This window comes from Mauremys mutica, chromosome 7 (assembly GCF_020497125.1).
Source record: "Mauremys mutica isolate MM-2020 ecotype Southern chromosome 7, ASM2049712v1, whole genome shotgun sequence".
NCBI lineage: Eukaryota > Metazoa > Chordata > Testudines > Geoemydidae > Mauremys > Mauremys mutica.
This window is the reverse complement of record NC_059078.1, coordinates 128327560-128343088: the sequence shown is the minus strand read 5'-3', so window position 1 is coordinate 128343088 and position 15529 is coordinate 128327560. Positions and strand designations below refer to the sequence as shown.

At 63.1% G+C, this 15529-nt stretch overlaps 1 long non-coding RNA gene across 1 annotated transcript; it reads right to left on the bottom strand.

Annotated features, from left to right (window-relative positions):
- Window positions 1-11499: 11499 nt before the first annotated feature.
- Window positions 11500-15383, bottom strand: LOC123375106. Its single transcript, XR_006581316.1, has 2 exons — window positions 13163-15383; window positions 11500-12177 (listed from the first exon to the last, which is right to left on the bottom strand). It is a non-coding gene; the product is annotated as an uncharacterized LOC123375106 (long non-coding RNA).
- Between the last annotated feature and the right edge of the window lie 146 nt (window positions 15384-15529).

The window sequence follows — 15529 nt, the reverse complement described above, 5'->3', positions numbered from 1 at the left end:
CGGGAGATGGGGCGGCTCTGCAGACGTGTGGGGTCGTCGCTGGGAGCCCCTGACTCTGGCGTGGGGGGCAGGACACAGGACCCCTTGCTGAGCCCTCTGCTGCCCTGACCCATGGCACTGCCCGTCAGCAGCTGCGCCAGGAGCTGCACAGGCCATTCGTGCCGCGGGGCAGGGAGCAGAAGCATGGCCGTGCGCACAGGGTGGGCAAACGGCCCCACTCTCCCGGCACGGCAAGCCGTGGGGTCTGTGCTCCCAGGCCGGAGCGCCCAGCCGAGCTCAGCGAGCCGCCGGCCCCCTCCCCTGGAGCTCTGCCACCGCGCGTGCAGCGCTCTGGGGGTTGGGGCTGCGCGCTCCCGCCGGGCAGCGTATCTGGGGTCCGGGGCTGGGGGGCTGGATAAGGGGTGGGGCAGTCAGGGGACAGAGGGCAGGGTGGGTTGGATGGGGGGGTGGGATCCCGGGGGTGGTGAGTGGCGGGGGGGTCTCTGGAGGGGGCAGTCAAGGAGCAGGAGGGGTTGGATGGGGCATGGGAGTCCTGGGGTCTGTGGATAGGGGACAGGGAGCAAGGAGGGTCCTGGGGGGGCAGTGAGGGTGGGGGTCTCCAGAGGGGGTGGTCAGGGGACAAGGAGCTGGGGGGGTTGGATGGGTCGGGAGTCCCGGGGGTCTGTCTGGGGGCGGGGGTGTGGATAAGGGTCGGGGCAGTCCGGGGGCAAGGAGCAGGGAGGCTGAGATAGGGGGTGGGGTCCTGAGGGGCAGTTGGGGGCAGGAGTCCCAGGAAGGGGTAGTCAGGGGACAAGGAGCGAGGGAGTTGGGAGTTCTTAGGAGGGCAGCCCTGACCCCCCCCAAAACACCCCCCCAGCCCTCTGCCCTGAGCCCTGACCCCCCCAAACACCCCCCCAGCCCTCTGCCCTGAGCCCTGACCCCCCCAAACACCCCCCCAGCCCTCTGCCCTGAGCCCTGACCCCCCCAAACACCCCCCCAGCCCTCTGCCCTGAGCCCTGACCCCCCCCAAACACCCCCCCCAGCCCTCTGCCCTGAGCCCCGACCCCCCCAAACACACACCCCCAGCCCTCTGCCCTGAGCCCTGACCCCCCCAAACTCCCCCCCAGCCCTCTGCCCTGAGCCCTGACCCCCCCAAACACCCCCCCAGCCCTCTGCCCTGAGCCCCGACCCCCCCAAATACCCCCCCAGCCCTCTGCCCTGAGCCCCGACCCCCCCAAAACACCCCCAGCCCTCTGCCCTGAGCCCTGACCCCCCCCAAACACCCCCCAGCCCTCTGCCCTGAGCCCCGAGACCCCCACAACACACCCCCCCCGCCCTCTGCCCTGATCACCCACACCCCCACACACACACCCCCAGCCCTCTGCCCTGAGCCCTGACCCCCCAAAACACCCCCCAGCCCTCTGCCCTGAGCCCTGAGCCCCCCAAACACCCCCCAGCCCTCTGCCCTGAGCCATGACCCCCCCCAAACAACCCCCCAGCCCTCTGCCCTGAGCCCCGACCCCCCCAAACACCCCCCAGCCCTCTGCCCTGAGCCCTGACCCCCCAAAACACCCCCCAGCCCTCTGCCCTGAGCCCCCCAAACACCCCCCCAGCCCTCTGCCCTGAGCCATGACCCCCCCCAAACACCCCCCCAGCCCTCTGCCCTGAGCCCTGACCCCCCAACACACCCCCAGCCCTCTGCCCTTTCCCCTGTCCCCCCAACACACCCCCAGCCCTCTGCCCTGAGCCATGACCCCCCCAAACACCCCCCCAGCCCTCTGCCCTGAGCCCTGACCCCCCCAAAACACCCCCCCAGCCCTCTGCCCTGAGCCCCGACCCCCCCAAACACCCCCAGCCCTGCCCTGAGCCCCGACCCCCCCAAACACCCCCCAGCCCTCTGCCCTGAGCCCGACCCACCCAAACACACACCCCCAGCCCTCTGCCCTGAGCCCAGACCCCCCAAACACACACCCCCAGCCCTCTGCCCTGAGCCCTGACCCCCCAAAACACCCCCCAGCCCTCTGCCCTGAGCCCTGAGCCCCCCAAACACCCCCCAGCCCTCTGCCCTGAGCCATGACCCCCCCAAAACACCCCCCAGCCCTCTGCCCTGAGCCCCGACCCCCCCAACACACACCCCCCAGCCCTCTGCCCTGAGCCCTGACCCCCCAAACACACCCCCAGCCCTCTGCCCTGAGCCCCCCAAACACCCCCCCAGCCCTCTGCCCTGAGCCATGACCCCCCCAAACACCCCCCAGCCCTCTGCCCTGAGCCCTGACCCCCCAACACACCCCCAGCCCTCTGCCCTGAGCCCTGACCCCCAACACACCCCCCAGCCCTCTGCCCTGAGCCATGACCCCCCCAAACAACCCCCCAGCCCTCTGCCCTGAGCCCTGACCCCCCCAAAACACCCCCCAGCCCTCTGCCCTGAGCCCCGACCCCCCCAAACACCCCCAGCCCTCTGCCCTGAGCCCCGACCCCCCCAAACACCCCCCAGCCCTCTGCCCTGAGCCCCGACCCCCCCAAACACCCCCCAGCCCTCTGCCCTGAGCCCCGACCCCCCCAAACACCCCCCAGCCCTCTGCCCTGCCCCCCGACCCCCCCACACTCCACCCCAGCCCTCTGCCCTGTGCCCCGACCCCCCCAAACACCCCCCCAGCCCTCTGCCCTGAGCCCCGACCCCCCCAAATACCCCCCAGCCCTCTGCCCTGAGCCCTGACCCCCCCAAAACACCCCCCAGCCCTCTGCCCTGAGCCCCGACCCCCCCAAACACCCCCCAGCCCTCTGTCCTGAGCCCTGAGCCCCCCAAACACCCCCCCAGCCCTCTGCCCTGAGCCCTGACCCCCCCAAACACCCCCCCAGCCCTCTGCCCTGAGCCCTGACCCCCCAACACACCCCCAGCCCTCTGCCCTGAGCCCTGACCCCCCAACCCACCCCCAGCCCTCTGCCCTGAGCCATGACCCCCCCAAACACCCCCCCAGCCCTCTGCCCTGAGCCCTGACCCCCCAACACCCCCCCAGCCCTCTGCCCTGAGCCCCGACCCCCCCAAACACCCCCCCAGCCCTCTGCCCTGAGCCCCGACCCCCCCAAACACCCCCCAGCCCTCTGCCCTGAGCCCCGACCCCCCCAACACACACCCCCAGCCCTCTGCCCTGAGCCCCGACCCTCCCAAACACACACCCCCAGCCCTCTGCCCTGAGCCCTGACCCCCCAAAACACACCCCCAGCCCTCTGCCCTGAGCCCTGAGCCCCCCAAACACCCCCCAGCCCTCTGCCCTGAGCCATGACCCCCCCAAACACCCCCCAGCCCTCTGCCCTGAGCCCCGACCCCCCCAAACACCCCCCAGCCCTCTCCCCCGAGCCCTGACCCCCCAAAACACCCCCCAGCCCTCTGCCCTGAGCCCTGAGCCCCCCCAACACCCCCCCTGCCCTCTGCCCTGAGCCCTGACCCCCCAACACACCCCCAGCCCTCTGCCCTGAGCCCTGACCCCCCAACACACCCCCAGCCCTCTGCCCTGAGCCATGACCCCCCAAACACCCCCCAGCCCTCTGCCCTGAGCCCCGACCCCCCCAAAACACCCCCCAGCCCTCTGCCCTGAGCCCCGACCCCCCCAAACACCCCCAGCCCCCTGCCCTGAGCCCCGACCCCCCCAAACACCCCCCGAGCGGTGTTCCCTGAGCCCCGACCCCCCCAAAAACCCCCCAGCCCTCTGCCCTGAGCCCCGACCCCCCCCAAACACCCCCCAGCCCTCTGCCCTGAGCCCCGACCCCCCCAAAAACCCCCCAGCCCTCTGCCCTGAACCCCGAACCCCCCAAACACCCCCCCAGGCCTCTGGCCTTAGCCCCCACCCCCCCACACACCCCCCCAGCCGTGTGCCCTTACGCCCGACCCCCCCAAAACCCCCCCCAGCCCTCTGCCCTGAGCCCCGACCCCCCCAAACACCCCCCAGCCCTCTGCCCTGAGCCCCGACCCCCCCAAACACCCCCCAGCCCTCTGCCCTGAGCCCTGACCCCCCCAAACACCCCCCAGCCCTCTGCCCTGAGCCCCGCCCCCCCCAAACACCCCCAGCCCTCTGCCCTGAGCCACGACCCCCCCAAACACCCCCCCAGCCCTCTGCCCTGAGCCCCGACCCCCCCAAACACCCCCCCAGCCCTCTGCCCTGAGCCCCGACCCCCCCAAATACCCCCCCAGCCCTCTGCCCTGAGCCCTGACCCCCCCAAACACCCCCCAGCCCTCTGCCCTGAGCCCCGACCCCCCACAACACCCCCCAGCCCTCTGCCCTGAGCCCCGACCCCCCCAAACACACCCCCAGCCCTCTGCCCTGAGCCCTGACCTCCCCCCCCAAGCCCCCTGCCCTGAGCCCTATACCTCCCTCATACACACCCAGCCCTTTGCTTGACTCCTTCACACACACACCCACAACCCCAGCCCTGACTCTGGCACCCCCACACATACCCAGCCCCCCCCACCCTGACACCTGCACCCCCCTCACATGTGCCTAGCCCTCTGCCCTGACTCTTGCACCACCCCCCAGCCCCCCCACATCCCATGCACCCAGCACATCCCCATCCCCACCCTGAGCACCAAACGGGAGCTCCTGCACCCCCCCTCACAGTCCCACCTGCACCCCTCGCACCGAATGGGAGCTGCCCAGGTAAGTGCCCCACACCCACACCTCCTGCCCCAACCCTTCACCCCCTCCCTCATTCTAGCTCCTGGCCAGACCCTTCACCCCCAGCCCTGGCTCAGTGCAGAGAGAGGAAGAGAACGGGCCAGAACCAGGGAGAAGGAAGGTCCCCACTGTATGTGGGCACGGTGGGACCAAGTGGGACTGGTTTTAATGTTCCCTTTGAATACTGTGTTGGTGCCTCAGTTTCTGGCCGACCCTCTGTCTCCTGGCAACTAATGGCCAGGCCCTTCCCCCCTGCAAGGGGATGCTAAAGGTGTTGGAGACAGAGAGATCAGGTGGCCTCCTGGCCCGGGAAAGAGACACAGCCCAGAGAGGAGGGGTTGGGGGGGGGGTTGGGGGTTTTTGGAAGCTGGCTGGGAAATGGAGAGGGGCCCCAACGGGGCTCGGGCCTCCCAGCGGGGCAGTGGCCTCCCTGGGGCCCCAGATGGACCTAACTAAGGGGGGTCTTGTCTGTACTGGCAAGACCTGGTTTGGACTGTGTTCCTGTCGTCTAAATAAACCTCTGTGTTACTGGCTGGCTGAGAGTCACGTCTGACTGCGAAGTGGGGGTGCAGGACCCTCTGGCTTCCCCAGGACCCCGCCTGGGTGGACTCGCTGTGGGAAGTGCACGGAGGGGCAGAGGATGCTGAATGCTCCAAGGAGAGACCCAGGAGGTGAAGTCATGTGAGCTTCTTGTCCTGGAGACAGTCTGCTCCGAGGGAGAGGATGCTCCCCAGAGTCCTGCCTGGCTTGGTGGGGAGCCGTTCCAGAGCATTGCCCGGGGACTCCGTCACACAGGGCCAGGACCCCAGACCGGGAGCGGGGTGAGCGGGTCTGGCAGCCGGGATCCCGGCTGGCAGGAGCCGGCGGATGGAACTCCTGAGCGGCAGTGGGCTGAGCTGCACTGCCAGTCTGGGGTCCCAGCTGCTGGCCCAGCACAACCCGCTGCCAGTGTTGGGTTCCGGCTGCCGGACCCTTGCCAGCCGGGGTCCCGGCCGCAGGCCCCGCTCAGCCCGCTGCCGGCCTAGGTGAACAGAACCCCAGACCAGCAGTGGGCTGAGCCGGCCGGCGGTGTAAGATCAACATTTTAATTAATTTTAAATTAAGCTTCTTAAACATTTTGAAACCTTGTTTATTTTACAATACAACACTAGTTTAGTTATATAATATATAGACTTATAGAGAGAGACCTTCTAAAAACATTACAATGTATTACCAGCACGCGAAACCTTAAATGAGAGTGAATAAATGAAGACTCGGCACAGCACTTCTGAAAGGTTGCCGACCCCTGATGAAGACAATGGCAAATCCAATCACTGGGGCACATTTGGTACCTAGCAGCTATGGACCATGGAGCGCCCCCCTGCAGGAAGCCAGCCAGGTGTGACCAGCTGGACAAAGGGCTGAGGAGGGGCCAGCTGGGACAGGCCTGGGAATTTGAACACAGAGTGACTGAGCAGGAGCCAAGGGTGGACACCAGAATGGGTCGTTTATGCTGTAACTTTCTGGGTTCTGTGCTAAGCAAGGACTTTCTAGCTGCGTTCCAGACATCTAATGATAGTTTTAAAAGTAGAATACGGCAGGCCGACAAAGAGTTTGAAGAGCAACTAGCAAAAGACTCAAAAAAACGTTAAGTCCTTCAGAAGCCAGAAGCCTGACAAAGAACCACTGGGCGATCGGGATGCTAAAGGAGCCCTCCAGGCAGACAAGGCCATTGTGGAGAAACTAAATGAATTCTTTGCTTTGGTCTTCACGGCTGAGGATGTTAGGGAGATTCCCACAGGCGAGCCATTCTGTTTAGGTGACATGAGGAACTGTCCCAGACTGAGGTTTCATTAGAGGAGATTTTGGAAGTTGGAACAAATTGATAAACTAAACAGTAATAAGCCACCAGGACCAGATGGTATCACCCAAGAGATCTGAAGCAACTCAGATGTGAAATTGCAGAACTATTAACTGGTTTGTAACCTATTGCTTAAATCAGCCTCTGTACCAGACGGCTGGAGGATAGCTAATGTGATGCCAATTTTTCAAAAAGTCTCCAGAGGTGATCCCAGCAATTACAGGCTAGTAAGCCTGACTTCAGTACCAGGCAAACTGGTTGAAACTAGGGCTGTCAAGCGATTAACAAAATTAATCGCGATTAATCGCACTATTAATAATAAATACCACTTATTTAAATATTTTTGGATGTTTTCTACATTTTCAAATATATTTATTTCAATTACAACACGGAATACAAAGTGCACAGTGCTCACTTTATATTTATTTTTAATACAAATATTTGCACTATAAAAAACAATAGAAATAGTATATTTCAATTCACCTAATACAAGTATTTTAGTGCAATCTCTTTATCATTAAACTTTAACTTGCAAATGCCAAATTATGTACAAACAAATACGTGAATTCAAAAATAAAACAATGTAAAACTTTAGAGCCTACAAGTCCACTCAGTCCTACTTCTTGTTCAGCCACTTGCTCAGACAAACAAGTTTGGTTACAATTTACACGAGATAATGGGGCCCGCTTCTTGTTTACAATGTCACCTGAAAGTGAGAACAGGTGTTCGCATGGCACCAGATGTGCTAAAGATTCATATGCCCCTTCATAATTCAACCACCATTCCAGAGGACATGTGTCCATGGTGATGACGGGTTCTGCTCGATAACAATCCAAAGCAGTGCGGACCAACACATGTTCATTTTCATCATCTGAGTCAGATGCCACCAGCAGAAGGTTGATTTTTTTTTTTAATTTTTTTTTGGTGGTTCAGGTTCTGTAGTTTCCGCATCAGAGTGTTGGTCTTTTAAGACTTGTGAAAGCATTCTCCACGCCTCGTCCCTCTCAAATTTTGGACAGCACTTCAGATTCTTAAATCTTGGGTCAAGTGCTGTAGCTATCTTTCGAAATCTCACATTGATACCTTATCTGCGTTTTGTCAAATCTGCAGTGAAAGTATTCTTAAAATGAACATGTGGTGGGTCATCATCTGAGACTGCTATAACATGAAATATATGGCAGAATGCAGGTAAAACAGAGCAGGAGACATACAATTCTCCCCCCAAGGAGTTCAGTCACAAATTTAATTAATACACTATTTTTTTAACGAACACCATCAGCATGGAAGCATGTCCTCTGGAATGGTGGCCGAAGCATGAAGAGGCATATGAATGTTTAGCACATCTGGCACATAAATACTTTGCAACGCTGGCTACAAAAGTGCCATGTGAACGCCTGTTCTCACTTTCAGGTGACATGGTAAATTAGAAGCAGGCAGCATTATCTCCTGTGAATGTAAACAAAGTTGTTTATCTTAGCAATTGGCTGAACAAGAAGTAGGACTGAGTGGACTTGTTGGCTCTAAAGTTTTACATTGTTTTGGTTTTGAGAGCGGTTATGTAAAAAAAATCTACATTTGTAAGTTACACTTTCACCATAAAGACATTGCACTACAGTACTTGTATGAGGTAAATTGAAAAATACTATTTCTTTTGTTTATAATTTTTACCGTGAAAATAGTAATAAAAATAATATATTGTGAGCACTGTACACTTTGTATTCTGTGTTGTAATAGAAATCAATATATTTGAAAATGTAGAAAAACATCCAAAAATATATAATAAATTTCAATTTGTATTCTATTGTTTAACAGTGCGATTAATAGTGATTAATTTTTTAATTGCAGTTAATTTTTTTGAGTTAACTGCGATTAATTGACAGCCCTAGAGTCAACATGTTTTTTGTAAATGGAAATCAGGCCTCACCAATCTACTAGAATTCTTTGAGGGGGTCAACAAGCACGTGAAAGATGACCCAGTGGATATTGTGTACTTGGACTTTCAGAAAGCCTGTGACAAGGTTCCTCACCAAAGGCTCTTAAGCACCTGAGGGGGAGCATTTCACAGCCACCATGAACAGCTGAAACACTCCATGAGGTGCTGGGGGAGAGCCAGGCCCTGTGCCCAGGCCCAGCTGCCCTCCCCCTGGGTGAGCAGCACTGTACCACACATGGCCAGTCCTCTTCGCAGGGAGGCTTTGTGTGTCTACAGCTCTAATCCCCCCTCCACCCCCCAGCGAGTACAGATTCCTAAGGGTACGTCCATACTACCCGCCCGGATCGGCGGGTAGCAATTGACTTCTCGGAGTTCGATATATCGCGTCTCATCTAGACGCGACATATCGAACTCCGAACGCGCTCCCGTCGACTCCGGAGCTCCACCACCGCGAACGGCGGTGGCGGAGTCGACGGGGGAGCCGCGGACGTTGATCCTGCGCCGTGAGGACGGGTAAGTAATTCGAACTAAGGTAGTTCGACTTCAGCTACGCTATTCGCGTATGAATGGGTCCATTCTGGGGGGCAGTGAGCCAGACAACCCTGTCTGCACTCACTTCCCGTCCCCAGCCAGCTCCAGACTGAAACCCCCTCCAGCCCCTCCTCTCTGGCCTTTGTCTCTTTCCCAGGCCAGGAGGTCACCTGATCTCTTTGTTCACCTTTAGCCATCCCCTTGCAGGGGGGAAGGGCCCCGGCCATTTGTTGCCAGGAGACAGAGTGTCGGCCATTTATGCACACTAGAGACTTAAGAACTGCAGAGGGGAAACTGAGGCACCCACACAGTATTCAGAGGAAACATTAACAACAGCCCCACTTCATCACACAGGCCAACCCACCTCAGTGTCCCCGTCACAGTCTCTCCCAGTGGTTTACACTATTGGTTTAAAGTGCTCCCAGCCCCCCGGGGTAAAGCCAGGCACACGCAGGCGCTCTGCAGGCACGTTCCCCAGTTACCCAGCCAAAAGTCACTGACCACTCGCCCCCTGCCCTAGTCCAGAGCCCCACGCCCACCTGAGAGGACCAGCACCCACTTCCCTCCTGCAGCTCCAAGCCAGGTCTCTTGCCGGGGGGGTCCCCACAGTGTCACCCCCAGGCTGCCTCCCCCTGCCCAGAAAACCACCCGCCCCTGTATGTGGGGCAGTCTCAGCGCACCCCATGCAGATGGGGGGACTCTGCCCCCTGCAGGGATCTCACAGCTGCCGCAAGGAGCAGAGCTCCCGCCCTCCCCCCACCAGCATCCTCACTGGTTAAAGTGGAGCCCCCAGGCCAGCAATTCATTATCCCCGCAGCAGCCCAAGGCTCTTCACCCGCCCAGGCACAGGGGGCAGCAGCAGGATCCCCTCCCCATTCCTGGGGGAGCTCCAATGGGGTCCAGCATTACAAGGGGAGACCCACTGGTTACAGGGGGAGGGGGCTGGGGCTTCTCCACTCCCCGCTACATTGGGCCAATGTCCCACTTCGGGCACTGCCGTCACCCTGACCCCAATTTCTGTCCCTGTAACAACCTCCTGGCAGGCCTCACCCCCCCACACACACACGTGAACACACACGCGCGTGCACATGGTGGGCCCTGGGGCCCTGCACTCCTGCCGGTGAGTTTGGCCAGCTCCCCCCCACCCCCGCTCTGCCAGCGCCCGGCCTGCACACCCCTAAGGCCCCCTCCCCCGTCCGTGCCCACCCCTCCTGGAGCACAAGCACGTGCCCAAGCTCCCAGCAGCCTGCCCCTGCCCCCACCCCCGGCACACAGGGAGCCCATTCAGCAGCAGCCAGGGCAGGAAGTGCTGGGCCTGTGGAACGCGGCCACTTGGCTCCGTCCTGCCCCGGCTGCCTCACTGCAGCCTTGTTCTCGCTGCTTGGCAAAGCAGCCGTCACAGGCCCGGCTCGCCCCCCCAGCAGCCTGGCCAGCCCCAGATGGGAGCCACCCCTGCAGCTGGGGCCCCACACAGACAGCAGGGCCGCTGGGCCGAACCGGGCCGGGCCGTGGGGAAAGTCCTGGAGATGCTCAGGGCGCTGCTGGGACTGGGAGAGATGGCCTGGCCCGGCGTGCGGGGCTGGGGACGGGGCCTGGCCAGGGCTTGGCCTGCTTTGGCATCGCTGCAGCCATGTCGCCGGCCCAGGAGCGCTCGGTAACGCCGCCGCTGTGCCGCGCTCCTGCTGGGATGTCTGGCAGGCTTCCTACGCCTGCCCCGCTGGGCCAGCCTTCCCCAGGCGCAGGCCCCAGTGGTGGGGGCTGGCCTGGGCTGATAGCCCCATGCTGCCGGGGGAGGGTGTCTGCTCCCCTGCTCTGGTCCTGCCGATGGGGTGGGGGCAGGGAGCTCTGGCCTCCCGTGAGCTCAGCTGCCGGGGGCGAGGAGGCCAGTGCGAGGATGGGCTGGTGCATAAAGCCAGGCCTGCCTGAGCCCACGGCAAGTCACGCCAGCTCTCGGGGAGCCCAGCCTGTGGCCCCAAGAAGCAAACGCAGGCTGCAGTGTCCGGAGGGGCCCCTGGTGCCCAGCCCAGCCGGCGCACTGAGACGGGGCAGCCGCAAGGGCCAAGGGGCGGGGTTGGCTGGGGAAGCCGAAGTGAGGCTGTCAGCCCCCCGGGACACACAGCCCAGCTTGGGCTCAGCTGTGAGGAATCAGAGATCAGGGTGCAGGGGGCTGCACCGAGCCTGCCCCTTTGCTAGCCCCAGCCCCACCCATCAGACTCCAGCAGCTGTGCTGGGTCCTGGAGGGTCTTGGGGATCCCCAGCAACGGTCTGAGCCCAGCTCCCAGCCAGACCCCCAATCCCAGGCCATGCTGTGGCAGTCAGGGTCAGCAGGGCCCCCTTGCTAGGGCAGGGCCTGTTCAGCCCCAGGGCGGAGCTGAGAGGCCAGGGGTCCCTGTGGGGCTGGAGGGGGGCAGGTCTGAGACCTCTCTGATGCGCGGTTGGAATGTGATGAGCCTGAGGCTCCTGGGAAACCCCTGCCCGGACCACCCCCCGTGTGACTCTCCCAGCCCCTCTCCCTCGCCCGAAACCCCAACACAGACAGCCCCAGCTCGTACCAGCAACCCTTTATTTAGGGAGGTGAATCCACAGCAAACAACAGAGATCTGGGTGCAGCTGGGCCCACGAGTCAGACAGGCAGGGGCCTGGGAAACACGCCAGGGACAGAGCCCCTCCCTGCCACGCAGCGCAGCGGGGCCAGCTCCCGCCCCAGCTGTGCAGAGCAGGCCCTGGGGCCATGCGCAGAGCTGCAGGCGGCAGGGAGGATGGGAAAGATCCGCAGGCACCGGGGAGGACTGCCTGTGGCACGACGGGTGGGATCTCCCCAAGGCAGGGATGGGGGCACAGCCGGGAGGCAAGGGCAGCGTGCAGGGCATGCCCGGGGAAAGCCGGGGCAGTGAGACAGTGGTAGGTGGAGGACCGCGGCTCTCCAGTGCGCTGGGGCTTGGCCATTCGCGAGCAACATGGCACAGCCTGAGCATGAGGCAGGCGGGCACCAGGCAGCCCTGGGCCCGTCCGCTGCACACGGGGAGCGAGCCTGGCTGTACAGGGCAGGGGCACATCTGCCCAGTCCATGTCCTCTCCCACAGCAGCATGGGGCTGCTGGGCTCTCCATGAGCAGAGGCTGCGGCTCTCCAGTCCCTCCTGGGCTCCTCGCCTGCTCCCTCCAGCCCAGGGCAGCCTCCAGAGGTCCCAGCACCAGGCCCTGTGCACGGGAGCCACGGAGCAAACTGCAAGGGAAACAAAGTCAGTAGCAGAGCAGCCAGGCCCCGGCCTCAGTCCCAAACCCCAACCTCTGCCCCCCCGTCCCAGCTCTGCCCCCAGCCCCCGCTGCCTGTGTGTCGGGGCACCGATGGGTCGTGGCTCCTGCCATTGACACAAATGATGGGGTGTGGGGACCCCAAGAACGACAGCCAGAGGCCACGTGCGATCCTTGTGCTGCCTGCAGGCTCTCCCCTGGGTGGGGGTCCTGGCCCTCAAACCCAAACAGGCAGCAAAGGGTTAACCCTGCTGCCAGGGGTCAGCCTTGCCCTTTGACCCCCATGCAGGTGTAGAGTCCCCTGGCCAGACGTGCCCAGGGCCCTGCCCCAGCTCAGAAAGGCCTCGCTGCTCCAGCCGGAACGGACACATGCAGCTCACAGGAGAAGCGTTCAGGGTTGCCAAGGGGGGGCTATCTCCTGGGGTCTGCACTTTCTGGAGCACCACCCGGAGACCAGGGCGCTGCAGCCCAAGGGCCCCGTCTCAGAGCATGCAGCTCCCCCTTGGGCAAAACAGAGCCTCGGGCCTGGCACGTTAAGGGGGCACTGCCAACGAGACTGTGTACTACCTGGGGGCATCAAAGCTCCGTGTAAGGCCCTGAGCCCAGGGCAGGCAGCCCCTTCCCACCCCCCTGTGCCCTGCAGCTCAGAGCACACAGGGAGAGTTTGAGCTGAGCTGCGGCCGGATAAAGGCTGCAGGGGAGCAGAGCCCCACGGGCCCGGCTGGCCCTGCCCTGGATGCTGCCCAGACCCCGGCCAGGCCAGGCCCAGAAGAGCCCTGTTCCCAGGTGGGGGCTCCCCCTGATGTGGGGTACTGGAGGCTCCAGCCCTCGGGCTCTCTGTGCCAGTACACGGCCACATCCTGCCTGTGGCACGACTGGCATTCAGCTCCCATAGCGGGCTGGGATTCCAGGGGAGCCCACGTCCCCCACCAGGCCCAGCACTACAGAGCTCTCACCTCCGGGCTCGACTCCCTCCCTCGGCTCCACCGCGACATCTGCCCTCTGGTCCTGCCACTGCTTCTCCGGTGTCCAGTGCCGGGGGGAGCCTGCAGCCACTGGCCTTTCCCAGGGGGACTGGAGGGTGCCGAGCAGCCTGGGGCTGGGCTCAGCGCAATCTCCAAAGATGAATTTCCCAGCACGATTCCATCCAAAGTGGAGCTTCCTCCGGGCCCGGCTGGCAGCCCCGTTCCAGCCCTCGCAGCCAGTCCATCCCCGGGGCCTCCTGGCTGGAGGAGGGGTCAGGAGAGGAGCCAGGATGTGCTGGACCTGGTCACGTTCCCCGAGCTGTCAGCTTTCGGGTGGGGGGCCCCGGGCCAGGCTGATCCACCCTCTGGCTCCCGCTGCCTTCGCACAGAGCTCTGGAGGTCACTGGGGTGAAAGGCACTTTCCTGAAACAGGGCACAGCCCCCAGCCGCTGCATCTCCCGTGTCGCTCTGTGCCTCCTTGGCAGCAAGTCACACCCGCCCAGCTCCGGGGGCAAGAACAGCGCAGGGATCGATGGCACCAGGGTGGAAGTCTGTAAAAAATCGAAGGTACTAGGGCTCCTCTGCGCTGCCCAGAACGGCTTTGGCACAGCCGCTGCCCAGGGACCGGGGGCACGGCCCTGAGTCACCACTTGTGGAATCAGCCCGCGGAGCAGGGAGGCCAACACTTCCCTTGTGCCCCAAGCAGCACGGGCCAGGCTTGCCCTGCTGGCGGGGCCCTGCGCGGGGATCTTCCAAAGGGGAGCCGTCTTGGAGAGGTCTCTGCTTGGTTATGAAACCTGCCTGTCCTTCCCTTGAATTTCCTTATAGGGCTAAATTCCACCAACCTCAAATCCGTCCCACCCTGCAACTTCAACTGGGCACAGTGTCTTTCACTTCCCATCCTCACCGGCTGCACAGCGATTACACAACTGCTACGCCCCACCCCAGAGGTGGGTGCATTTCCCTGGCAGGTGTGGCGATCCCTGTGTACAGCTTGTCAGGGGCTGTGTGGCCCCTGCAAAGAAAAAGGCACTAGGGAGAGACACACCCGTGAGCAGGAGGCTGAGCTGAAGGGGGCTCCCAGGCTGCCCTGACATACCCAGGCCTGGAACATCTTGCGCGGCTCAGCCCCTGCTCCCTCCTCCCCCCACCATGAGTCAGGGCTGGGAGAGCAATGGCCTTGCCCTGCTGGGGCCCCACTCCCTGGGAAGGGCTGGGGGAGGGGTGGTGGCTCTGGGCTGGCACTGGACTCCCCATCCGCCCAGCCTAGGTGGGGGGCGGCGCATCTGGGGCTGGGGGCATAGTTCTGTCCCTGAGCAGATGGGGCAGGAGCAGGGGCTGCATGTGGGGGCAGGGGAGAGTGAGGGCCCAGCCCCTGGGAGGAGCCCCCCCCCACAGAGCAGGGGTCTCTGGGCAGTCAGTTCTCATAGATCAGGGCTCCTCCCTGGGCGTTTCTGGCCTGGCTCATCCTGGCTGGGCAATGGGTGCTAGGAGTGGCTCCTGGGGTGCCAGAGCTGGCCCTGGTCCTGGCCCTGGCCCAGAACTCTCCCCTCCCCTCCCATGACAGCCATGGGGGCCTGCTCCCTCCTGTCCCAGCCGCCCCCGGGGAGCAAGTGAGCGAAGACCCAGAGCCAGCACCCACCTGTGAGAGCCGGAAGGGGGGAGCCCGAGGGCTGGCAGCCCCCACCTTCCGGCGATCAGGGCTGGGGTTCTTTGGCTGAGGATAGCCTGTGTCTGTCCGTCCGTCCTCGGGGGCGGGGGGCTTTGTCTAGGGGCTGCAGGTCCCTGACCAGCTACGGGAGCTGTCAGGCGGGGGGGGGGGCTCTGTCCATCCATCTGTCTGTCCGGGGGCGCTCAGTCCCCGGCGGGGGGCTCTGTCCGTCCGTCTGTCCGGGGGTGCTCAGTCCCCGCCGCGGGGCAGGGGGCTCTGTCCGTCCGTCCGTCTGTCCGGGGGCGCTCAGTCCCCGCCGGGGGGCAGGGGGCTCTGTCCGTCCGTCCGTCTGTCCGGGGGCGCTCAGTCCCCGCCGGGGGGCAGGGGGCTCTGTCCGTCCGTCTGTCCTGGGACGCTCAGTCCCCGCCGGGGGGCAGGAGGCTCTGTCGGTCCGTCTGTCCGGGGGCGCTCAGTCCCCGCCGCGGGGCAGGGGGCTTTGTCCGTCCGTCCGTCCGTCCGGGGGCGCTCAGTCCCCGCCGGGGGGCAGGGGGCTCTGTCCGTCCGTCTGTCCGGGGGCGCTCAGTCCCCGCCGGGGGGCAGGGGGCTCTGTCCGTCCGTCCGTCTGTCCGGGGGCGCTCAGTCCCCGCCGGGGGGCAGGGGGCTCTGTCCGTCCGTCTGTCCGGGGGCGCTCAGTCCCCGCCGGGGGG